Below are 25,769 nucleotides of genomic sequence, written 5' to 3'. Positions count from 1 at the left end.
CTTCAGTTGGATTATGTCCACTAGTCTGAAACTTCCCAAAAATATGATTATTCATCTTCTATCTGCTGATTAAAAACGGTCTTCAGAAGATGGCAAGGAAATCCCTGAGAGACAAATTGTTACTTCTTTCCTTAGAGCCACCAGGGGTTCCATTTGCCCTGGTAGATGTGTCACAGCATAACTGAATTAGATCCATGCTTTTTACATGGTGTTTAGCTGTGGAACCCTTTGGTCTAAGAACAAGTTCCCTAGAGACAGAACCTGGGATGGAGGTTCTTGGGCAGGTGATTTGTGAAGGAATGCTCCTGGACAAGAGGGTGGCGGAAGCAGGGCAGAGCAAGGTGCAAAGGCTGACTGAGGACATGTCTCAGCGGGAGCCAGTTGACTCCATTCTGATCCCCAGGCGGCCCAGGAGCCAATCTGCACTACAGAGTTGCTACCACTAAGCAAGAGGCCAGCCTTTTGTGCCCTATCTGTTGGTCACTGGCTGAGGGCACTGAGTGGGGTTGTTACCTCCAAGCAGGCCCATGCTGAGGGCAATTCTTCGGACATGCAGGCAGCTATGGGCCAAAGGCAGCCAATGCTCACAGCAGCTGGGGGATGGCTTTCTTTAAACAAAACTTACCTGGAAGCCTAATAGATGTAAAGGAGAGTGCGCGCGCACACACACACATACACACACACACACACACACACACACACTGCTGGTAGATGAGCCTCTGTCCCTAAGGCACTTTTGGCTCTTTATCACCCCCAGAAAAAGAGAAAGCTCATCAGTCTGTTTAAGAAACATATAGGAGTAAACAGTTACCCCTGTGTTAAGTAATTAATGTTTTAAAATATTAGAAAAGTAAACTAGTTAGAAAAGATCATTATTATCTCAAAAAGACATAGAGTTTAAAGCATACTTTTAAAGCCCTATGAAGGAAAGAAGAAAGAATAGCAAAAATAATGATACATTTTACAAAAAATGCAAAATAAGAGAATGACTAGCTCAATTATTGGACCCAATGCATATTGAGTGCTTAATAAACATTTGCGGAATTGAATGGAGTTGAATTAAATATCCCCTCAAAACATACACTGACTGTTTAACTTCTTAAATCCATATGTTGAAGTCCTAACTCCCCAGTACCTCAGAATGTGACCTAATTTGGAGACAGGGTCTTTACAGAGACAATCAAGTTAACATGAAGTCATTAGGATGAGCCTTAATCCTATATGACTGGTGTCCTCAAAAAGAGGGGGAATTCAGAAGATTCACACATAGACAAAAGACAATATGAATAGATGCTAGGGAGAAGGCTGTCATCTACTAGCCAAGGAGAAAGGCCTGGAACAGATCCTTCCCTCACAGCCCTCAGAAAGAACCAACCTGCCAACACCTTGACCTTGGACTTCTAGCCTCCAGGACTGTGAGACAATAATTTTCAGTTGTTTAAACCTCCTAGTCTGTGGTGCTTTGCTATATAGCAGCCCCAGGGAACCAATTCATATGCCAAGGAACATGCGTGGGGGAACACTGAGGAAGGGTGGGCATGGCATGACTGTTTGATTATTTATAAGAAAAGTAAGAGTTGCTATCACACTGTTTGATTTCAAAGTGAAATAAATAAAGTCATTGTATAGTAATAAAAGGTACAATACACAACATATTTTCCTTGCACGGTGTCCTAAGAACACCAGGACACCATGCAAGGAAAATATAGGCAGAAATAGAATTGAAATTTGAAACATTAGTTCCTACCTGACAAATCAGGAGGATCCTGATTTAATGAAGTGTGGCGTTGATTCATATAATAAATTAGGTGGAATTAACAGACAGTTTTTCCAGTGTAGTGGGTCACCAAAAATATCAATCAAATAAGGCATGAAAATGTTCTTCACATGAAGAAAAAAAGAGAGAGATTCTACTTATCACATTCCCAAAGTAAAAAGGAGTGTGATTTGAAATAAAGAACAATAGCAGAATTCATTAAAATTTTAAATTAATCTCTTAAATAATAACCTTCATCAGAGAATAAATAAACTACATTATTCTAATATATGTAAAACAATATATTCATACTGTATAATACACACATATGAGCAACAATATATAAAATCATACATATGGCTGACATACTTATGTAAACAATATGCAAGTAAATACATCAAAGTTATCTTTGGGTTGTGAGACTGAGCCCTAATTTTTCTTATTTTATAAATTTTCTAAATCATCTGCATTTTAAAAAGATTTAGCATCAAGAGAAACTAAGAAAAGGAAAACTAATAAATTAAAAATAAATAAAGAAGGAAAAAGTTGTAGGATTAATAGCAAGAGGTTTCTTGACATTTTTTAAAGTATTAATCGTTGAAATAAGAGGAAAACCTAAATTCAGTGACAGAATAAAGCTATTACAATTGGAATCAAAATTATTTTATTTCACTGAAATGGAGAGATGTTTTTTCAATTATATATTAAAACACTTGATAACCAAATTGAAATGGATGAGTTTTCAAAAATATAAACTATAAAAGCTGACAGAAATAACAGATCTATAAGACCTCATGCCCACTGGTGTAGCCTCCTGAAGACCATCTTATGAGGTTTTCTGAGAACTTTTTTAAAAAGTAGTCTACAGGCACCAATTACCTCTCTTATTCCACCCTCGAGTAAAAAATTAACTACAGAAGATAGTTTATTTTAATAGGCTTATTATAGTAGAGAGAGAGAAAAAGCCAACATAACTAAACAAGAAAATTGTTTCAACATAATAAAAAGAGAGGGGAAGGAGGAAAAGAGGCACCTGGCCCTGCTGAGTTGGCAGGTCTTTCAAATAAAGAATTCTGTTACATGTTGTTTCAAAAAAACTGGAAAAGACGATACGTTTTCTGAACTGATTTTATAAGTTAAACATGGATTTTTTTCCCTAAGCCTAAGGCCAATATCAAAACAGTAAATTATAATTATCAACATAGATGCAAAGGAAGAAAGGGAGAAAAAATTAAATTATTCCAAACATCTAGATACAAATGATCACAAGTTCAGCTTATTCCAGGAGTGCAAGGTTAATAGAATACATAAAACATTATCAAGATGATTCCTTATGTTAACGGGAAAGAGTAAAGATCATATAATTATATGAATAGGTACAAAGCAAGTATTTGATTGAATACAAAATATTTTCTTGGTTAAAATTCTAGGAATTTTTCTTTCTTAATTTAATAAAGAGTGTGTCTTTTAAAACTGATAGTAACGATCACACTTAGCAAGAACATTAGAAATGATCAGCTTAAAAATAGGCATATGTCAAATTTCCCTTTGTCATTAATTCTACTTAGTATCATACTGGAAAGGTTGTCCATTGTCATTTTAAATAAAATCAAAAAGCAAATATAGAAAAAGGAAAAAATAATGTTACTTTTTACAAAATATTAATGAATTTCACAAAGAACTAGGTCATAAGGAAGATCCATACATTTTCATTGAATTGCCATAAATTAGTGACATACCTTGAAAACAACCAATGAAGCAGATGTAGGAGATGTTTCTTCTAGAAACCAGAAAACAATAATAACCCAGAAGAATACAAATGAGGAAAGGGGTCACTACTTAATGAATATTATTGGGATAACAAGATATCAGTATCAAGAATTATGTGAATTATTACCTTATATTGTACAAAGAAATAAAGCTTAATTTACAAACGTGAAGATATGAGAGTATTACAGCCATGGAGGGTTGGTGGTCACTATTGTCCATCAAAGATAAGATATCACAGTAGCATGAAAAAATATAACAAAGACAACATATACAAAATTCCCAGGCTAACCATTCATTATGGAAATCAAGATATAAATAACTCGAGGATCCACCTTTTAAATGAGCTAAAATTGATTTACATAATAGAAATCCAGTATACCAGGACGAAGTACAGATCTGTGCACTAACGATAGCTGGTAAGCTCTGAAGTGGACTGTCTTTCCAGAAAGCAAACTGACAATATTTTCAAACATTATTAAATTGTTTTGCATGTTGACAAAATAGTCATAACTTGTAGATATAGTCTCATTTCCCTCAAAATTCCAAATTTGAAAAACATCAATTTATATATGAATGTTCAATGGCAGCAGTTGAACAGCAGGATATCACAGACAGCCCAAATGCTCCACAGTAAGTAGCGGCTTAAGCAGATGATGGTGACTGTCATGTGGAGCGCCTTCTTTCTCTTAACGCCCTCTCAGGGAATGACCGCACCACCACCCAGTAACCCAACGGAGAAACCAAGGACTTCTTTCTGTATCTTATTCCAGCCCTTCCCCCATCTATTAGCTTCCTAGATGGTCTCGGCCTTCAATGTCATATTTCTCCAATTCATTTAAAGAGAGAAAGAGAGAGAGACAGAGAGAGAGACAGAGAAACAGAGAGAGACAGAGAGAGAGAGAAACATCGATTTGTTGTTCCACTTATTCATGCATTCATTGGTTGATTCTCGTATGCGCCCTGCAGGGATCAAACCCGTTGCAACCTTGGTGCATGGAATGACACTCTTAACCAGCTGAGCTACCCAGCCAGGGCCGCCAACTCATTTTCTGTAGTAGTGCCAAGGTGTGAATTCTGAAACTTGAATCTACATAAAATCCTGTCATGCCCACCCACCTGCACAATTGCCCATAAACATAAAATCCAAACAGCCTGTCATCCAGTGTCCTTCAAGACCTGACCCTACCTACTAGTTTATTTCCCCACTCCCACCCCAGTGCCTCACACATCCCATTCTCTAGCCATCTGAACAATTCTCAGTTCAAGTCCATCATGCTGTTGACAACCCTATGCCTTTGCCTAAATGCCCTCCCCTGCCCTCTGGTCCTCCTGACACACTCCTCGTCTTTTAACCTAACTCAAGCTTCACTTCCTTATAAATCTTCCGAGCATAGCGGGGTTGAAATGCAGGCACTTCATCTCAGACATGCAAAAATATATTACTGTATTGATTTTCTCTATATTATATTATTCCTGCTAATGATATGAGCTGTGGAGTGGGAGCACCCAACTTGGCAATTAAAGGCAATTCAGCCTCTTTAGATTTAAAACTGTCAATTTTAGGAAGATAGGGAAGGTTCCAACTCTTCCTGAGACAATTTCTTTCCCTGCAAAGGAACTCATGTGCCACCACCCCTACTTCCCAGGGTAGCACCTGGATGCACAGAAATACCCGTCTTCACTGTGGTGAGGTGACACACCTCAGTCTCTTCCCTGGACTTGCTGAAGCATCATTTGCCTTATGAGGTTTCTTGGGGTACTAAACTGGTAGCTGCTGAGACACGGCTTGTCCAGCCTGGTTTTGGACATTGTGATGATACCAGGTGCAAACATGTGTGACCTCTGGCATCATCCCCAATGAGGAAGTCTCCTCATTCTGAGCCCAGGGACGCTCCCAGTCCCCTCGTTTTTCAGTCCTTTAACAGCTGTGCTGTGAGGCACATGGAGCTTCTGGGGGTCCTCAGTCCCCTGTGAGGCTGCAGGCACCTGGAGCACTGACTCAGACTCATCAGGTGAGACCAGCCCTCAGCCAGTGGCAGGCCTGCTGTCCTTGTGTCAGGCTGGAGGTGATGGTGTCATGAGTCGACCCTGAATAACACCCAAAGAAACAAGGGTGCTTTTTTGTGTGTGTTAAGCCTCACCCAAGGATAATTTTTCCATTGATTTTGAGAGAGAGTGGAAAAGGGAGGCGGAGGGAGAGGGAGAGGGAGAGAGAAACATTGATGTGAGACACACCAATTGGTTGCCTCAACGGGGCCAGGGAGCGAGCCTGCAACCGAGATATATGGCCTTCACCGGGAATCAAACCCGAGACCCTTCGGTGTGCAGGCTGATGCTCTAACCACTGAGCCACACCAGTCGGGACTGCCCCAATATTCTTGGTTGCTACAAAACAACCAGGCTGTTTTAACACCCTTTTCAACCCTGAAGAGAGTCCAATACTCATGGCTACACTCTTTTTAAAAATATATATATATATCTTTATTGATTTCAGAGAGAGGAAAGGAGAGGGAGAAACATCAATGATGAGAGTCATTGATCGGCTGCCTCCTGCACGCCCCCGTCTGGGGGTGGAGCCTGCAACCAGGCATGTGCCCTGACCGGGAATTGAACCCAGATCGCCTAGATCCTAGGTTGACGCTCAACCGCTGAGCCACGCCTGGCTGGGCTCATGGCTAACCTCTTGCCCTTCTCCTCTCTCCTCAGCACCTTCTTTTAGTGCTGGAGTGGGTTTCTAATTTACATCAGTGCTTCTCAAAAATTGATGTGGCCTGGCCAGCATGGCTCAGCAGTTGAGTATCGACCTAGGATCCAGGAGATAGAAGTTCAATTCCTGGTCAGGGCACATGCCCGGGTTGCGGGCTCGATCCCCTGTGGGGGGCGTGCAGGAGGCAGCCGATCAATGACTCTCTCTCATCATTGATGTTTCTATCCCTCTCTCCCTCTCCCTTCCTCTCTCTGAAATCAATAAACATATCTAAAAAAAAAAAAAAAGTTGATGTGAATATAAATCACCTGGGGATGCTATTCAAATGCAGATTCTAATTCAATCGGTCTGGAATCGGGCCTGGAAGTTTGCATTTCTAACAAGCTCCCAGATGCCGCCAACTGGGCAGATCAATGACCCCTCTTTGAGAAATAAGGCTGGTCCATTCTCTCTCACTGGATTTTATTTGCTTCCCCCACTCCACTTTCCTGGGACAATAATAGCAGAGGAAAATAGGTGAGCAATGGCGAAAGAGGTCAGGAGGTATTCCATAAATACCCAGTCACACTGACTGCCACCACCTTCCCCTCTCCCACTGGAACCCACTGCTTCTTTGAAACTCCTTATCCACTGTACAAACTTCAGCCGTTGCTCCTGTATTTGATTATATGTGTTTCTCCCTAACTATACTGTAATTGCCTTGAAGGTGTAGAACAGAATCCCCAAACTGGTGGTGACAGGCTGCATATGGCCCCACAGATGTTTTGTGTTACCATCACAGTGTTTTTGAAATATATGAATTGGTTGCCAAATGCAAAGCACTGGTTCTCAATCCCAAACGCACGTTAAAATCACCTGGAAAACTTTCCCAAAATGTCAGTGCTGGAGTCCTACCCTCTTAGTGATTCTGCTTTAATCTGTCCTACACATCATTGTTTGTTTTTGTTTTGCTTTGAGTATTTTAAGCATGAATTTTATTATCTGTCACAAGTAAATTTATACCTCTTCAAGTTCTCCCTAAATTGATGGAGTGACTATTTAGTCTGTAAAGCTAAAAACAGCAACAACAGTAACAACAAAAACACCGCCCCCCCACCCCCAAAAAAGTCTTGGGCCCTTAATTCACTCTATCTGTTCTCTATCATTAGTTTTTCCTCTTATCTTTCCCACAAAGTATCCCTATAAAGTTGTGCAGTCACGAGTAAAGTGGCTAACATATGTTGAGTACTTTTGATCATTACCATTTGTTTTTAATAAACCTTTTAATTCTAGAACAGTTTGAGATTTACAGTTGTGACTATAGTACCTGAGTATTTTCCTATACCCACACCCAGTGTCCCTCTCGACATCTTACGTTACTACGATACACTTGTGACTTAATGAACCATCCTGATACATTAGTATGAACTAATGTGATCCTTTATTCAGACTTTTGTGGGTTTTCCCGGATGTTCTTTTCTGTTCCAGGGTCCTATCCAGGTTACATTACATTTAGCTGTCATGTCTCCTTAGGCTCCTCCAAGTCCTCAGTTTCTCACACTTACCTTGGTTTTGGTGGCCGACACTCCTAAGGAGAACTGGTCAAGTATTTTTAGAATGTCCCTCACTTGGGATTTGTTTGATGTTTTTCTCTTGATTAAACTGGGGTAGGGATCAGTGGTTTGTTTGTTAAGATCCCTAGGTTATTCTAATATGCAGCTAGTGTTAAAAAATAATTGATTTTAAGAATGCGAAGAGGTCACTTGAAAGTTCAGATCCTGGCTTCCTTTGACCTGGGGGGAGATGTGAAAACATTGGGACAGCACAGAAACAAATCTGTGGTTATGAGAAGGGGTTGCCAGCACCCTCCAGTTCTCTGCAAATCACTTCGCCATTGGCCCGCATCTTCTCACCCCCAGTGCAGGCCTTAATGCTATCTTTTATGCATAGCACCTAACGTGGCAAGTGACACAAAGCATGCACTTGATAAATGTTTACTAAGTGAACGAACAAATGAATGAGTTTATAAAGGAAAGAAACATATAGTTACTGAAAGTGGCAAATTTGTGTGTTATATGATCAGGTTAAAATATTCGGGCAAATACTGCCGGTTGATTTACTCAACACTCATTTTAGCCTGCTTTCTAGATTATACAGACTCCAAGGCTAAAAACTCCGTTTCCAGGGCTCCCATGCACTAGGTTTCCACATGAGAAGGCAGTCCTCGCCGAACTTGGAAGGAGAAACGGAGCCACGTGAGGAGGCGGCTGTGCACAGGGAGAGGGGTCTCCCACAGCCCAGTGGTGGTGACACTGGGTTACTCTGAGGCCAGCGGCACCCTGGCTGGCGCAGAGACGGCGTGGTTCTGGGGCCCGGAGGCGGGCTGGTCCCGCTGTGCGGTTCTGGGCGCTGCTCCTTCAGCACAGCCTCAAGTCGGTTCTCCCTTCCTCCCAACAATTGCTCCAAAAATTTACAGGATGAATCTGGGGTTATCTTCTTTGGCTCATCCTGAGTGGTCCGATAATCGGTCAGAAACTGCTAATTGCCTACCCAGTTTCTTCTTCACTAACTTCTATATTTGGGAGGTGTGAATATGTCAGGCTCTAAAAACATACGCTCTATTCCCATATCCCCCTGCGGAGTGAATGGGCAAGGAGGTGAAGTGGAGGACTTTGGACAGGGCTTCTGGGAAAGCTTGTCAAAGGGGTCTTCTCAGCTGGCAGGCACCCACTTGTCCTCCTTTCCAACTTGGATGTGATGTCTTTAGCACCAGTGGCTTCTGGTGAAGATGGAAGCCACGTGCTAAGCATGGCAGAGAAGAAGCCAGGGAGGCTGGATATTGATGCCACTGTGGTGCCATCTCAGCAGCCCTTGACTAACTACCTGCCTCCACCCTTCTTATGTGAGACAAAAACAAAATTGTCTTGCTTAAGCTACTAATATTTGGGGGGGTCTCAGTTCCAGTATAATATAATATAATATAACATAACATAATATCCTGCTGGAAGTTAAACTTTTTGTGTATTTTTAGCTCTAGGGAAAAGGGGTCAACTTGGCCATTTCACCTGCCCAGTCTAATCTCCTTTGAACCATCAAAAGTATCTCCCTCCGCTTTCAGAGTCAGTGTAAGGTCTCTGGATACCTGCCTGGGTGCTCAGGCTGGGAGGGTAACGGATAGTCTGATTATCTGGCAAGAGGATTCAAATCAGTCCTTTCACGTTTTCACAGATGCAGACAGAGCCCTAGGGGGAGACTGAGGGAAGGCTGGTGGTCAGCGCTCTGGACTCCCTGTTCACACAGTGCTCCCTCATTGCTCAGTGGTGTGGACTGCATGCCAGGCGCCCTCCAGGCGCTGAGGCCCGGGGATCAGTGAAAGGTCAGGTCTCCACCCTCAAGGAGCATGCGCTCTAGTGGGGTCTCTGCAAAGAAGCTGAGCTGTGTCGCAGAATCAGCCTAGTGGCGGTGACTGTGCAGGTAGAAAACAGAGAAAGAATCAGCCACCTGCCCTCAGCCATGAAGGCTCTGCAGCCTGGAATGGAGCCCCCGGTCCTTTCAAGGAGGGCTTCTCTCAGGCCAGCTGTCATTCTCTAACCTGCCCTCCCCACCGTGATCCCAGCTGGACACACAGCTCACCAGTTTCCCTGTTACCTTGCAAGTTAGGGATTGGAGCTCCTGCCCTCCTACTCTGGGAACAGAAGAGAACAAGCTGGGGTGCACTGAGCTTGGAGAAGGGAAAATAGAGGGCTGGTGAAATATTTAGAAAATGTTGGCTTTTAGAGACAGAAGTCAATTAAAATATACACTGATTGTAGCCATCCTTTGTATAATGAACATAGAATGTGACCAGCAATCTGCAAGGCACTTGATCTCACTCTTCACAGAAACGCTGGAAGTGAGGTACTTTTATTGTCATTTTACAAAAAGATCAATGTTCAGAGAAGTTAATTATCTTGATTGGCTGCAGTAAGAAATCAAAATAGATCTATCTGACTCTGAGGTCACGCTCTTTCCAATTCACTATTCTGCCTCTCCCATGCCAGCCTGCAACTAAAGACAGTATGTCCTAGAGAATATTATCAATCTCTATCAAGCAAATCTTGCAAATTCAACACACAGCCACAGCAGCCATTCCACAAGAACCGTTGCTGACGGCTGAAGCAGGCTGTCCAGCTTGGAGACCACAGGAGTCATAGAGCATAGGATTTTAATGTTTTTCAGTAGGATTTGTCTCGAGTATATCCAGCCACAAGAAACACTGGACAGTGCAATAAGTTGCACACTTTTTGTAACTTACATGAACTATTCTTGTTATGGAGGAGGTTCCGTAAAGAGAGAAAAATACTTCTCTCAACATTTTCACCCGTTCAGTCTTTAACTAAGACTGTAGGGTCCTCAGCAATATCCTCTAGTTAATGGAAATGCACAGACTAGGGGAAACTGGAGAAAGAAAGGAGTTGCCAGAAATTTTTACCAGACTGCTGGAACCTCCTAGAACTAATTAGCTTGAGGCACGTAGGAAGAGAGATTGCGTGTCCTACGGTCAGTAGGAGTGTAGGCCAGTCCCCAGCGGCTGTCCTTCCTTCCCAGGCTGAGGAAACTTACTCCCCCAGACAGAGCCAGCGGCTCCCCGTCTGCTCTACCCCATCGCACTAGGAACGTCGCTCTAAATGTGCACTCACCACACACCTGCCGCCTCGGTATTAAGAATGATGCCTTTTCATTCTTAACGGAAAGGGGGGTAAAACAAAGGGAATCAGTTGGCTCATAAAATTGGAAAGTTCAGGGCCAGGGCCAGGCTGCTTTAGCCTGGATTCAGAGGCTCTAATAGCATCTTCAGAATTCCACTTTTTTCCATCTTAGCGCTGCTTCCCGCAGTGTGGGGGTTTGTAGCGGCTCCTGGCAATTCCAGGTCACTTCCTTCTTGCCGTTAGTAATCCCGGGAGAAAGGACTCTTCCCGATGCTCCCCTCTTAAACCCTGGATTCATTCTGATCGGAGGAACCTGAGCGACTCGGCCCCCTCTGAACCAGCCTCTAACTAGGTGAGGCACCAGCACCAGCCCAGCTGGGGCAGGGACCCTCTAAACAACTGTGGACTTTGTGAGGATGGGTGGCAGTGGTTCCCTAACAGAAAATCATAGAGTTCCTTCTTATCACAAGGAAAGGTGAAATGGATAGCAAATGACCGAAAACACACACGTTCCTGCAGTATCCTCACTGCCTAAGTGTTTGCTACATTGTCGGAGCTCAGAAGACTTTTTTCGATTTAACGTTGAAGGAGGAGATGCTGTGTGGTGCAGACCTATGCTTGGAGCGGTGCCCAGCCCCAGGCACCCTGTGGTATTGGTGATGCCCATCTTGGCTTTCTTTTCCCTTGGCTCCTCTCCTCTGAATTCTGACTCCAGCCTGCTAAGGTGCACTTGACCCTGGATAATTTCCTCTGTGTCACAGCATGCCTGCTCTTTCCAGTCATGCCCAGGGCACCCTCTTTTCATCAAGGGAGAGCTCTTTAGAAGGCAAGGCCCAAATTTCCTCCCTTCTTGGTCTACAGAACTCATCTGGACCCGAGCCGTCCGGGTGAGACACTCATTGGGCTGAGTGCATCGCTACACCAGGATGAAGGGCAGGAAGTAAAGGAACGCCAGGCTGAAATTATCTTTTCTAGGTCCTCCATCCCATCCTCCAAGCCACCTGAGGCCTCTTTTACCCCCACAGTTTATCTGGGTGATATCCTGAGAGTAAGTCCAGTGGCCTTTCCAAGTGGCAACAGTTAGTGTCTAAACAGTTATAGCGGCACTGGTTAAGTTCCATCTCAGAGTTTTTAATAATTGGCCAGGAAATAGTGTGTCCCTGAAACAGCAAGTCAGTAGCTAAACCCTATATAGCTTCTGTGAAAAGACACCCTCATTTCCAGCTTGCTGTGATTTTGGAAGCAGTCTTCTATTACTCCCAAAGCCCTCAGGCTTGACTCAGTCTTCTTGTATTATAAAACTGATATGCTAGGTCAGCAAAGCAGGATGCTAGCAATCCTCTTTGTTTTTCTACAATAATTACTCTTTCCCACCTTTCTTCCTCATTTATGTACCCATTTAAAATTTTACATTGTACATAACAATGATAAAACTAATCATAAAATTGTGCTCCAGAGGATAAAAATTCAGTTTATTTAAAACACTAAATGCAGCTATGTATTCCAGTTCAGGCATCATTGATGAAGCATGGAGTAACTAATAAACTTTTAAAAATATGTTTTTATTGATTTGAGAGAGAGAGAGAGAGGAAGGGAGAGAAAGAAACACCAACAATGGGCTGCCTCCTGCACGCCCCCTACTGGGGATCGAGCCTGCAACCCGAGCATGTGCCCTGTCCGGGAACTGAACCAGCAGCCCCGAGGTGCATGGGGCAAAGTTAAACCTACTGTGCCACACCAAGGGCACTACTAATAAACTTTTGATTTCTTACACGTTCCAAATAAGAACTTGTGAAAGAAAATGAAGAAGTAGTCGTCCAGGACAAGGAACTTTGATAAGCGCCTGAGGATTTGTCTTGGAATATTACTTTAGTACACTTTAGTCAGAGAAAACTGAAAGTAAAATACAATGAAGCTTATAATAAGGCCTGTAGTCCATATCTGTGCAGTGTATTGCTTCATAGCATTTTTTAAATCTTTATCTTGGTCGTCTTTATAACCACAAGGGGAGTAGGCAGTCAGTGACTCCATTTTACAGATAAAGAAATTGAGGCACAGGATAACCGACTTTCTCAAAGTCACACACATTAGCGATAACACTGGAAATCAAATCTACTCTTAATTATCAGTCAGCCCAGAACTTCACCTACTCCTATTTTTAGATGCTAAGATCCACCCAGCTTGGTTATTAACCTTTATCCTAACACCTTTGTTCTCTGTGTCTTTCTGAAATCCTTTGCTTAATTTCTTCCCAGATGTCAATTCTCTTCCTGACATCAGAACATTTTTTTCTAATCCTTACTTTTCTCAATATGAATCGAGTTCCTGTTTGTGTTGCTGAATCTCAAGAGTGCATTTATTTTACAAGCTAAAAGACATGAGCTAAAATCCTTGTGACATACATTGAAATACAGTGAAGTTGTTAAGTGGAGCACGAAATGTGGAAAAAATAAAAATTCCAAGGTTGGTGGGTGCCCAGTATACAGGTTTGATGCTATTCAGCATTGATTTCCACGAGGCATATGTCTGCCCTTCTCTGATGTAAGTCTAAATATGAGTTGTTGTTTTTCCCCAGCCAGTTTTAAATAACTACTAATCTCCCAGGAGTATAACTTCCCTTAGGGGTAAGAGTGAAATGTCTTTGCAATGCCTGTCATGGTTGGGTGACAGAAAACTTAATTCTTTGGTTTTTAAATAGGCAATAAGTATAATGTTCAGAATGCTTCCTATGGCTTGTACTAACTACTATAAACTCTTTCGTGATCATACCATTTGCTCTTACACAGATTGCAGCTTCCGAGAGGGGAAGCATTTATTTAGCATTAATTGCCTTCTGGATTGCAGGGTTTTCTGGGCGTTGTCTCCCTAATTGAAAATGTATTGTTGAAAATTAAATACAGAGAATAAAGAATCATTATTTGATTAGGCCTTTGATAGGAGGGTAGAGCATATTGATTAGCAGCATGGGCTTCAGAGAGACGTGGACTCAGAGCTCAGCTCCGCTGCCTTGGAAAGTCTCCTGATTTCCTGTGCCTGTCTCCTCACCTGTAAAACCTAATGATTCCCACCTCCTGGCGTCCAGGTGAAGCTGAAATGAGATGATGTATGTAAAGTGCTTATTATACTCAATGAATAGCAATTAGCTGAGGGTATGTTTACAAATAAATCAGGCTTCTAATTGCCCTTGTGTGTATGAGAGTGTTCACAGCGATTTGTCCCTGATGATCAGTGATAACTTGAACCCCGCATCCCCATCTGCCCACTGTACATGTATTGGTATATATCAGGCAAGGTGGCAAGTCACCAGGTGTCCATTTATGATTTGAAAGAGTACAGACAGTCAGTTCTCTGATCTGCGTGTGGTGGAGCTTTATGCTTCCGTAAGAAATGAGAGAATTGATTTCCTGTCTGTACAAAGAGGAGAGACAGAGTTCCTTCCGCTTCCCCAGGGTCACAGAGAGGCAGTGGTATATCCTGGAAGATTAGAGAACTGTGCTGGTCACCTTTTTTTAAATAGAAAATCTTTGTAGATGTGATAGAATTGAACTGTTTTTGCCAATGCTGTAATTTGAAGCTCCAAGGTTAAGGCAAAAACTGAACTAGAACTGGAGCTTAGGGATGTGTCTTTTGACACCACTGTGGCAACAAGGCAGCTGAGCCACCAGGGCTTGGATGTAACCCAAACTCAGTTTCTCTTCCATCTCCTTTTCTGTCTGGTATATTTGATAAATGTGCAGGAAAGCCCTGTGGCCCATCCGCACCTCTTTACAACCAACAAGGCCCCTGGAATTACCAGTGGCTGCCACTAGCAGGGCTTTATTGGGAGTCTCCAATTGTTTCCCCTCAGGCTCACAGTTACAGGTGTATAGAGCCCTGTGGGTTCCCTGCCGATCAGATAGCTGGTGCTCACAGCATGGATGGAGCTCATTAGAACTTCCCTTTTCTGTGTGAATAGGGCCAAAGCCATAGTGCTCTATTGATGGGAATCAGTTAGCTCCAGTCAGACCAATAACCACCTGCAAGCCACTGGCCCCCCACCAGCTGGCCTGCCTGTGGACAAGCGGAACCATCGCACCTCCATCATTTGGCCATCGCCACCACTGGAAGCAAATCAATAGGCTCCTCCGTGCTGGGGGAAGCGGGCAGTCCTGGAGAAAGATCCTCACACCAGCACTGTTGAGAACAGCCATGCTAAGCGTGCATTAGAAATACGGTAGCAAGGGAGAGGATGTGGAATGACTCAGGAAGCGGGGAGCAGAGAAATAAGCCCGAGGTAATGTTGGTTAGCTGTTATTATTATACCTTTTTTTAAAACCACAAAATGTACTTGTGCATATATGAGGGCCACAAAGTCAACTAGTATCTATTAAGCAACAACTTTGATCGCAATATTGAATTGGATGTGGTTGAAAGTACATCAGAAGTACCTAAATTCCACCCATGTTTTAGGCCTAACTTAAGTACCATGGCCCTAAAAGCCTACCAGAACATGAAGAATCTCTCCCTGCCCTGACTTCTATTCGACTTAGTGTCCACCCAAAGGTTTCATACTTTTTAAAGCTATAAAAGTCTTTCTTGAGGACAAAGCTTTGGCAGAAGCTAGTATGGAAACCAGATATAAGCAGAAGGGCTCTGCAGAAGCAGAGATGTTTTTCCCTATGTATCTCCACTGATAGCCCGAGGAACCCTGGGCTCCCAGAGAACACGGTCTGAGAAATGCTTGTCTATGTCATTTACTTGGCAGTTCATCGGCATCACTATCATGTTTTTTCCTGATTCTTGTAGATATGCTAACTAAATCACAAATTTCTGAAGGACAAAGATCCAAATGCAAGAAAACAGAAACAGCAAGGGCCGGGAGCCAGGAGCCAGAGGTTCTGGGCATAGCACTGCCACCAGCCGGACCTTACGTGTGAGCCCACTCAGTTCACTGGGCCTGCAAAGGCCAAACTGGACAGTATATGAGAAACGTCACCATGCTTCCCAGGCTCCCGTGACAGTCCTATAAACCTGGTTCACACGTGCTATAAACCATTAACTTAATTGTTTCTAAGGCCCCATTCACTCTCAAAAGTCTCCCAAGTTAGATGACCAATCATATGACCTCCCTAGATACACAGCTGCTTTTTGCTACACGATGCTATGCTTGTGCTTCACCCAACCACTCACCTACACCCTAGGATCGAGCTTAGGACTAAGGACATAGTAAGGACTCAATGTATATGAAATTAGCTCAGAATAAGACATGTTTATTAACTAAAGGGGCTCGAAATCCAATTGAGGAGATGAGTTACATATACGAAGCTTCTAGAAATCAATATAGACCAGTGTGTGGTGAAGGCGGGTAAATGGTGAGACAAGCAAGAAGGGACACGAGCAGACCCCATGTTCTCTGTACTGCAGGCAGGCATTCCCATTATAGCACATTAGATTCTGAACACGAGAACCAGGGGCAGAGGCCAGATGAGGAAAGGCCAGGACCAGACACTGGACAGACCACCATGTGGAACATGTGATTGGGCGATAGGAGTTACAGGGTAGTGGGTGTCAGGGAGGCAGAGTGCGGGCCTGGTTAGATGTCCAGCCGGCTGGCAGTGCTCCACTGAGTGAGGCAATCAGCAGCAATCCAGGGAGGCAATTGGTGTCAGTGAGATCCGTGTGTGGATGGACCAACTGCAGTGGGAATGGCATCATATGAGAAAGCCAGTCCTTGGGTCCTGGCCACCCCATGCAGCCTCCAGCCCTGGGGAAAGGGAGTCCTGAGGCAAGAATAGGGCACAGTGGTTCAGGCAGCTACATTCTGAAATTCAGGGGAAACTGGATGCTATAATTTGGGCTGACATGGCCACAGGGCATGCTGGGATCTCAATGGTGGGTGAGCACTCAAAGAAAGAGCTGAAAATTGGCAGTGACAAAGCAAGTGGGATTAATTTGGTCTTGGGCAGAGCCCCAAGGAGAGAAGTCAGCTATCCAAACCACAAACTAGGATCTGACATGGGTTGGTGCCAGTGTTCAAATCTGCCAGCAGGAGCCTAACCCTTGCCTCTTCTGTTAGGCAGAACCAGGCAAAACCACTAGGGCAAATCCCACGAGTTAAGATAGGTCACTGGGCATGACACGTCCTCCCCAGGGTGATAGCTATAGAGGGGTGAGGTTGAAGATAGAGACTGGGAATCATGTCAGATCTTAGACAGCCAATCTAAACCTGGGTCATAAAATAAGAATTTGACTGAAAATAGTTTTTAAGTTAAAGAGCCCAATGGGAAATCATGAAACTAGAGGGGGGAGGAAGGTAAAGAGTAGAGAGTGAGGGTACATAGAACATCTCCCAGAACAATTTCATAACCAAGTGCAAACCCCTATGGTGGCCTTATATATAGCAGTCCCAACGTGGACTGGCATAGATGCGCTTGAACCACTGGGAGAAAAGCCAATGGTGCATGGCAATGACCATCTCCAAGTAGAGATCATGCATGTTGTCAAGCAGGAGGAAGGTTCATGGTTCTAGGAGCATCTAGACAATTGAACATAAGACTCCATCTAGCAGCTGGAGGGAAGAGGGGCAGCCCTCCAGGACAGGAGGTAGTCAAGACCCAAGGCAGAGTGTGAAGGCCTTGGCAAAGTAGACAGGGGGTCAGGGTGGTGCTTCAGTCCAGGAGTAGAAATCAGGATCTAGGACAGAAGCACAATCACACAGACAAGGCACACACATGAGGTGAGATGGGAAGCAGGAGTGTGTTAGACCTGCCCCAAGCCTACCCGATACTGACAGGGGTCAGCAGAACTGTGGGGTGGTACAATTTGGTCAATGGTCTGGACTCAGACTAATTGGGGTTTTAATGATTCCACCATTCGCTGGCTGTGAGACTGTCAGCTAGTTAATTAACATCTCTGAGTTTGGTTGCCTCATCCTTAAGATGTGGATAACAGCATGTACTTGGCACGGTGGCTGTGAACCGTGAGTGATGTAATGTGTATGACGCACCAAGCTTGGTGCCTTGCACCATTATAGAAGCTCCATAAACAGAACTATTACTATCATTAAGTCTAAATCCAAACCACACCTACTGGAAGGGAGGCAGATGGAGCTTTTACTACACTGCCAGGCTGGTCCAGATCACCAAAGGAAATGGTTGATGTCCAGCCCGGAGATTTGAAGTTCCATGTGCTGAATAGGCGGGAAATAGGTGTGGGCTCAGTCTTATGGAAAGAGCAAGGGCCAGTTTTCTAAGAACAGGAGTTCAGATTCAGAGAAGGACCAGCTGTGAGGTACTGACTTACTGGCCTCTGTTTCCAGCACTAGGAGCACTGAGCCTACAGGAAGGGTCCTAACAACTTTTTCACAAAGAGGGAAGGGACATGGAATTAGGCAACCAACCAGCTCATTACACTGAGAGCCAGTGTGCCCTGTCCTACTCCCACCCTCACACTCCTTAATTCAGGACCAATGGTACCTAAAATTCCACTATTATGGTAAAGAGTGTTCTCTAGTTCCTTCCAGGATGTCGTGGATCTAGTTTACACATTCAGATCTCTTTGTGGAACAGAGGGTCCTGAGAAAGATGACTAGAGCATCTGGTCCTGGGGAAGATGGTCTAGAAAGGTTCACAATTTCCTTTCCCTGGGGTTCAAACCCCTCTATGGTCTCCAGACTTTCCCTGAAGAAGCGCATACCTACAAGCCATGGACATTAAGCTGGCTGAGGCAGCTTTGCATTTAGGCACCAAAGCTATGTTGGAAATGTATGTGTGTGCTAAGGTTGTCTTGCAAAGGTTAAGTTTTGACTTGTGCTGTGCAACATATGGGAGCCCAAGCCATGCATGTCTCCCCAGCCCTTAAAATGTGGCTGGTACAAATTGAGATGGGCTATAAGTACAACATACACACTGGATTTCAAAGATTCCTTACAAAAAGAAAAAACAATGTCAAATGTCCCTTTAATAATTTTATACATTGATTACATGTCAAAATGATAATTCCTGGGATGTGTTGCATTAAATAAAATAAATCATTAAAATTAATTCCTCTTTTTAAAGTGACTAATAAAAATTTTTAATCCTGTATTTGACTTGCAATATGTTCCTATTGGACAGCACTGTTTTTTGTTTTGTTTTTTAATATTTTTATTGATTTTTAGAGAGAGAAGAGGGAGGGAGAGAGTGAAACAGAGGGTCCTGAGAAAGATGAGGAGAGAGAAAAAGAAACATCCCTGTGAGAGTGGAACATCAACTGGCCGCCTCTTGCAAGTCCCCCACCGGGGATGCAGCCCACAACTCGGGCATATGCCCTGACCAGGAATCAAGCCGTCGACCTCTTGGCATATGAGACAATGCCTAACCAACTGAGCCACACTGGCTAGGGCATGGACAGCACCATTTTAAACTGATGAATTAGTTTTGCCCAAGGAGCCCCAGCACCTGAAGGTCTGGGCACCCGCATTGTAATGTGTCGATCTGGCAGGGACCTGACCTCTGCCCGGTCACAGAGAAGTTAACTCCTCTGGTGAGAGGGAGGGTGGTAGCTCCAGACAGCCAAAGATAACTGAACATTCCCTTAATCCCTACTGTTGGGATCCATTAGGGACGTGCTGTCTTGCTTCTTTTTAGACATGAAGGGCACTCAGGGAGTTGAGAATCTCTCCTAGCCCTTTGCCACCACCACCACTTTATGGCTCCTACCTGTGTTGAGAAACAGAAACTGAACTCTCTTCTTCGTCAGCTAGTGCTCTGGAGGACAGAGACTCCTTCAAAGCATCTTGTGCTTTTCTATCTCAGTGAGCTCAAGACTGTGTTAACACCCTCTTATTAGATCAAAAAAACAAAACAAAACAAAAACTGTTCTAGCTCCACCTCTGAAACCAGAACATTTGTTCTTTGTCAGATTAATAAGGACACCTCATTTCTTTATTCATTCAACACATATTTGTGTAACATCTACAACCTGCTCAGCATCAAAAAGAAGCGATAGCAAAGCAGGCGCCTGACTCTACCAGCAGCATCTGATGAGTCCATCACTCTGTCCTTGTTGAAAAACTTGCTTCCTGTAGTCCTCAGACATCCTTTACCTTAGTTCTTCCTATTTCACTGTCTACTCCTCCCTCTCCTTAACTAGTTCCTAATTGCCCTGATCTTTGAATATTGGAGTTCCCTCAGTCTTCAGGCATCCTCTTTTTTATTGTCACAAACTCCCTAAGTTGTCCCTCTGTTCCAATGGCTGTAAATGTACTCGGTGCACTGACATTGCCTCATCTTCTTCATGACCAAATGCCTGGTCCCAACCTCTCTCTTGGACCCCAGACCCATATGTACAGCTCCCTCTTCAACATTTCCACTTGCATGTCTACTAGCCATCTCAAAAGTAACATATCTAAAGCTAAATGCTGGTTTCTCCTCCAAAATCTGCTCCAATTCTGCATACTGAGAATTCATTCTTCGAGTTGTTTAGGTTAAAAAAACAACAATACACCTTGGGATCACCCCTGACTCCTAGTTCTCTCACATCCCACTTCTAATCTGTCATCAAGTCCTATGAGCTCTTTTCGAAATCTGTCCACATCCTGACCACGCATTCTCTCCATCTCAACCTTTGCTCCCGTGGGTGAAGCCACTGGCATTGAGTTTGGGGGTTATTGTAATCGTTTCCAATTGGTCTTCCCATTATCCTTGCCTTCCTACGTAGTCTATACTTAGGTCAAAAGCCAGAGTGACCCTCAAAAAGTACAAGTTCTAGCATGTCATTCCCCTGCCTAGAACCCTCTAACAACTCCCATCTCTCTCTAAGTCAAATCCACAGTATTTACTGCACCTATCAGCCTCCCATACTCTCCCTTTCTATCTCCAATTCAGCCACTCTGGCCTCCTTGCTTTCCTCAGATATCCCGGCCAAGCTGCTCCCGCTTCAGAGGCGTTGAATTAATTTGCCTCTACCTAGAAAACTGCCCCCCTCCCGATATCTGCAAGGCTTTCTTTCTCACCTCCTTCAGGTCTCTGCTCAGATGTCCCCTTCTCCAGGGGGCTTCCCTAACCACCTCTCACAAAGCACACTCTGCACCGTGCCTTTCTGCCCCCTTACCCTGCTTAATTTTTCTTCCTGCCACTCAACACCGCCTGATCCATCCCCTATTCACTTACCTGCCGGTCGCCTGCGAGCTCTGACAACAGGCAGCACATTCTTTTGTTCAGCACCGTCTCCCAGTATCTGGTACAGCGCTCGGCACATTGTAAGTACTCAGTAAATATTTGTTGAATACATGAAGGTAAAGAAATGGTTTTCCTTCATGAAGATCATCATTGTAAGAGGCAGACAATAAACAAGGAAAAGAATAAATACTTATAATTCCAAGTGTGATGGGCGCTGGGAGGAAGCTAACAGGTGCAGCGGGGGAGAACCCACTTTAAACAGGGTGGTCAAAAGCAATCTTCTGAAAGAAGTGACATTTAGTTTGGGATTCGAAGAATGAGATGGGACCAGCCCTGCAAATAGTGGGAGAGAGACTATTCTTGTAGGAAAACAAATAATGTATTCAAAGATCATGAAGTGGGAATGAGTTCGACATCTTCAAATAATTGAAAGGGGACCAGGGATAGTGAGAAAAATGGCAAGAGATGATTCTCAAGAGGTGTCCAGAGACAGAGCATAAAGGGCCTGGTGGAGAATGGTGGAGTTTAGCTCTGATTCACAGTTTGTCTAAGGCTAGACATGTTACTAGCAAGGTAAGAGGCATATCTGAGAAGGTGTCTAGACATGGAATTTGGATTTCTAGACCATTCACTTAAGCTTCTGCATAAAGCTTCTTAGTTAGGAATGGAGTGGTCTTTATAAGAGAGAGTACACTGATCCTCCTGCAGCAGGGCTTCCAAGAATCCCTATGCAGGAAGCAGCAGCATACACCCTGCCCTGTCAGGGGAGCCCATCTGCTCCAGCTCCTCTGTTCCTTGGTCCCTCTTTCATTACGTAGCCAGTCTGATCTCACTCTACAACCAAATATCGCATATGACATTTCCAGTCCAATTGGTCCTATGTCTTCACAGTTGCCCCTGGGCCTTTGCTCATGCTATTTCCCTGGAAAGAAATGCCCTGTACCTCATCCACACCTAAAACCCAGCTCTAGTTGTAAGATAACATGAGACCAGGTTTATAGGCCTGGATCATGATTTCAAATTTACTTTGTTTATTACTGTCATAGACTGAATAATGCCTCCCCTTCCCCCCTGTAAAATACCCACATCCTAATCTCTAGAATCTGGAGATGTTACTTTATGCGGCAAAAAAGGACTTTGTGGATGTGACTAAATTAAGGATCTTGACGTGGGGAAGTTATCCTGGATTATTTGGGTGGATCCTAAATGTAATCACATGTCTTTGTAAGGGAGAGAACACAGAGAAGGGAAAGGCAGAGATCAGAGTGATACAGCTACAAGCCAAGGAACACCAGCAGCCACCAAAAACCAGGAGAGGCAAGAAACAGATTCTCCCCTAAAGCCTCTAGGGAGAGTGTGACCCTGTAACACCTTGGTTTTGGCCCAGCGGTACTGACCTAGAATTTCTGGTTCGCCAGAACAGTAAGAGAAAACATTTCTGTTGTATTCTGCAAACCTGTGGCAACTTGTTATAACAGCCACAGGAAACTAATGCAACTGCCTTGCCCTTGACCTTGACACCTTGTCCTCCGCTTCCCTGTTGGCTTTCCTGGTGACTTGCTAGATATTTCCCATTCTCTCGCCCTTCTTGATGTCATACCCACTCATATTTATTGTATACTAGTTTCACAGGTTTGCGTAAGTATTGTCTTCCTCTCGCTCTCTCCATCTTAAAGCCACATGCTCAAGCCAGCCAGACTCCGGGCAAATATCTCCTGGGTAGCAGGATCCAGGAGCGATCATGCTCAGCAGGACTGGTTGGCTACAAGGTAGTTCAGTACTCTGTACGTGAGGCGACTAGTAGATGGTTTGAGTTAGTGAGGTTGTTTTTATAACTTTGACAATACTAGGTGCCTGGAACTGCGATGACTAGAGGCAGAAAACAAAGGCTCTGTACCTTATTGTACCCAGGGATTTGGGGACTGAAATGTAAGGAAAAACTGACAAGAGTTAATTGCTGATTGGCTCTAGGGGAAGAAAACAGAAACACCAGGTTTTAAACCTGAATCACTGGGAAAAATAAATAGTAACACTATTTACAGAAATGGACACATTAGGAAGCAATGAGAGTTTGTGAGAGGAAACGATTAATTCTTTACTTGAAATGTTGAGTCTTAGGTAAGTGGAAATGACCCTTTGAAAGATTGTCTCCTATAGAAAATTCCCTCCCCAACTCTGGTGCTTCCAGGATCCTCTGGTTATGCCTTTGTTGTAGCCCTGATAGCCCTGTATCATGATTAGTGGCTTTTCTGTCCCCCTAACAGTCTTTGAACTTCTTAAGGAAAGACATCATGTCTTATTATGCCTCCATCACCAATTATACTAAGTAGATTCTTGATAAATAAATTGGAAATGAATTAATAAATGAGACTGATCTCAGCCAAAAGGTCCATGCTGGAGATTAAGAGCTTGGAGTTCATAGCCCGCTTGCACAGGTGGCCGTCGAAGCCATGATCAGCAGGAGACAACTGAAGGATGGCAGTGTGATCTGTCATCAGCTGGGTTCCATAATGATAGGAGGTAATTCCAGTTAAGTCCATTTTTAAACTTTGACCTAATACTCGGGTGTCAGGGATCATAATAATCAAATAAGGAAGCAGACAGGAGTCTGGGACACTGTCATCTATCCAGAGCTTTCACGAAACCAAAAGTAATTTTTCATTTGCCAGCCAGTTCAAAGTTCACACACCCTTATCCCAGTTGTCACGCAACATTATCATAAGCATCAGTCAGAGGCATAGAGGTATTCTGCGAGTGACGTATCTGACTTCTGGGTACTGGTAATTCTATTTTATGCCATATCAAAGATCTGGTCAGGTGAAATGCTCTATAGGAAATATACTTCTTTGTTGGATATTACTTCACCTAAAATGCTGCCAAAGGTATGGGGCATTCTTAAAATTGCATTTCAAGCTGTACTGCAGAATGTTCTCCTTTATATTCCCAGCCAGATCCTTTTTATACCTCCTGTAGGCATCAGGATATGGAGATCAACTTGTTCTGAATGCCAAGAGAGATAGATAAGAATCCTAGCTGTTTTAGACACTGTTCTTACCTTCCTGGCCTGGACCTATAATTGAATTTCCCTGGGAATTTTATGATCTATTGATTGAACCTAATTAAGTCAGGGATTCGCTCTCCGTTATCTGCCTTAGCAGTCTCTACACAGAGCTATTCAATTCAAACAACATTTACTAAGCTACTAATAAGTACAAAGCCCTGTGTTGGGCCTTAGCTAGACACAAAGAGAAATAAGACCTAGTCTCTGTCATCCAGCAAGCCACAGTCTTAGGTGTTAGGGTTTATGTACATATACTCTTATACAAGAGACCTAAGATAAATAATTTAAAAGAAATGTAAAGAGCTACCAATTTGGCCTGGCCAATGAACCAGGAGGTCACCATTCAATTCCCGGTCAGGGCACATGCCTGGGTTGCTGGCTCGATCCTCAGTGGGGAGTGTGCAGGAGGCAGCCGATCAATGACTCTCTCATCATTGATGTTTCTCTCTCTCTCTCTCCCTCTCCCTTCCTCTGTCTGAAATCAATAAAAACATATTTTTTTTTTTTAAAAAAAAGAGCTACCAACTTGATCACAAAGTTTACCATTAATTATTGGGTTGAATGGTAAAGATGTAAGTTACTTGTGTGAAATAGTAATGACTCTACCTACAAGATTTTAAGCACTTTTTCTTTACACAGAGAATGAGGAATACTGACTCACTGGGTATTATGTCTCCCAGTCACTTCCTTCATAATGAATCCAGACACAATCTTCTGGAAACCATCAGTCTCGTTCCTGCACTTCTGAAGCCCTTGTTTGAACTTATACAAAAAGACTGTGGTATATCTCCTAGGGAAATGCAGGAACATTTTCAGGATGACCTTGGGTAGCTTTTGTTTCTTTTGTTGCAGAATTCCTTCCTCACATTCTTGTTATGGTATTTGATTTCCAGTTCCATATTACCCAGAGCTTTCAACCATTAAGTTTCAACACTCATGTGTGTGGCTTTCCTCTCTGGAGGACCATTCCTAGGATCTTAGCAAAGACTGTGGTGCTGACCTAACATTCTTCCCAACTGTTTCCCACTCTTTCCTCTTGAGAGACACTAGTATTCTTACATGTTCCCACCACCACCAAGGCTCTAAGCCTGGCATTCAAGAATTGGATGAAACCAATTCCAAATAGATATCACTCCACTCCAACTTTTGAGAGAAAATTATATTCAAGGAAAATCTTAGCTACTTCTCAATGTCATTTTACAAAATTCTGTCTTATAAATTCAAGGTAAATCAAAGTACTTGATTGTGTGTGTGTGTGCATCCTAATGAGTAAGTCCTCACTTAACATTGTCAATAGGTTCTGTGACTTTAAGTGAAATGACATAACTAAGCCAATTTTACCATAGTCTAATTGATATAAACAAGAGTTAGGTTCCTACATTGTTGTAATGAAACAACATTAAACAAAACAACGTTATACAAGGACCTGCTGTGTGTGTTTCCTAATGCATGTATATGGTGTGTGTGTGTAAACTTGTAATTTCAAACTTCCTGGTTATTTTCAGAAACTGCACCCACAATTAGAGCAGACTGCAATGAGGCTGCAAGTGCTTTGATTGTGTCGCACAGACTTCCAGATCGAAACTGTATGTGTGGTTAATTTAGAAAGAGATTACCATGCTTTTCCTCCACATAGTAGCTTAAGCAAGTCGCTTAACCTAAATCTTAG

This window comes from Miniopterus schreibersii, assembly GCF_964146895.1.
Source record: "Miniopterus schreibersii genome assembly, chromosome: 8".
NCBI lineage: Eukaryota > Metazoa > Chordata > Mammalia > Chiroptera > Miniopteridae > Miniopterus > Miniopterus schreibersii.
Note: the sequence above shows the minus strand (reverse complement) of the source record.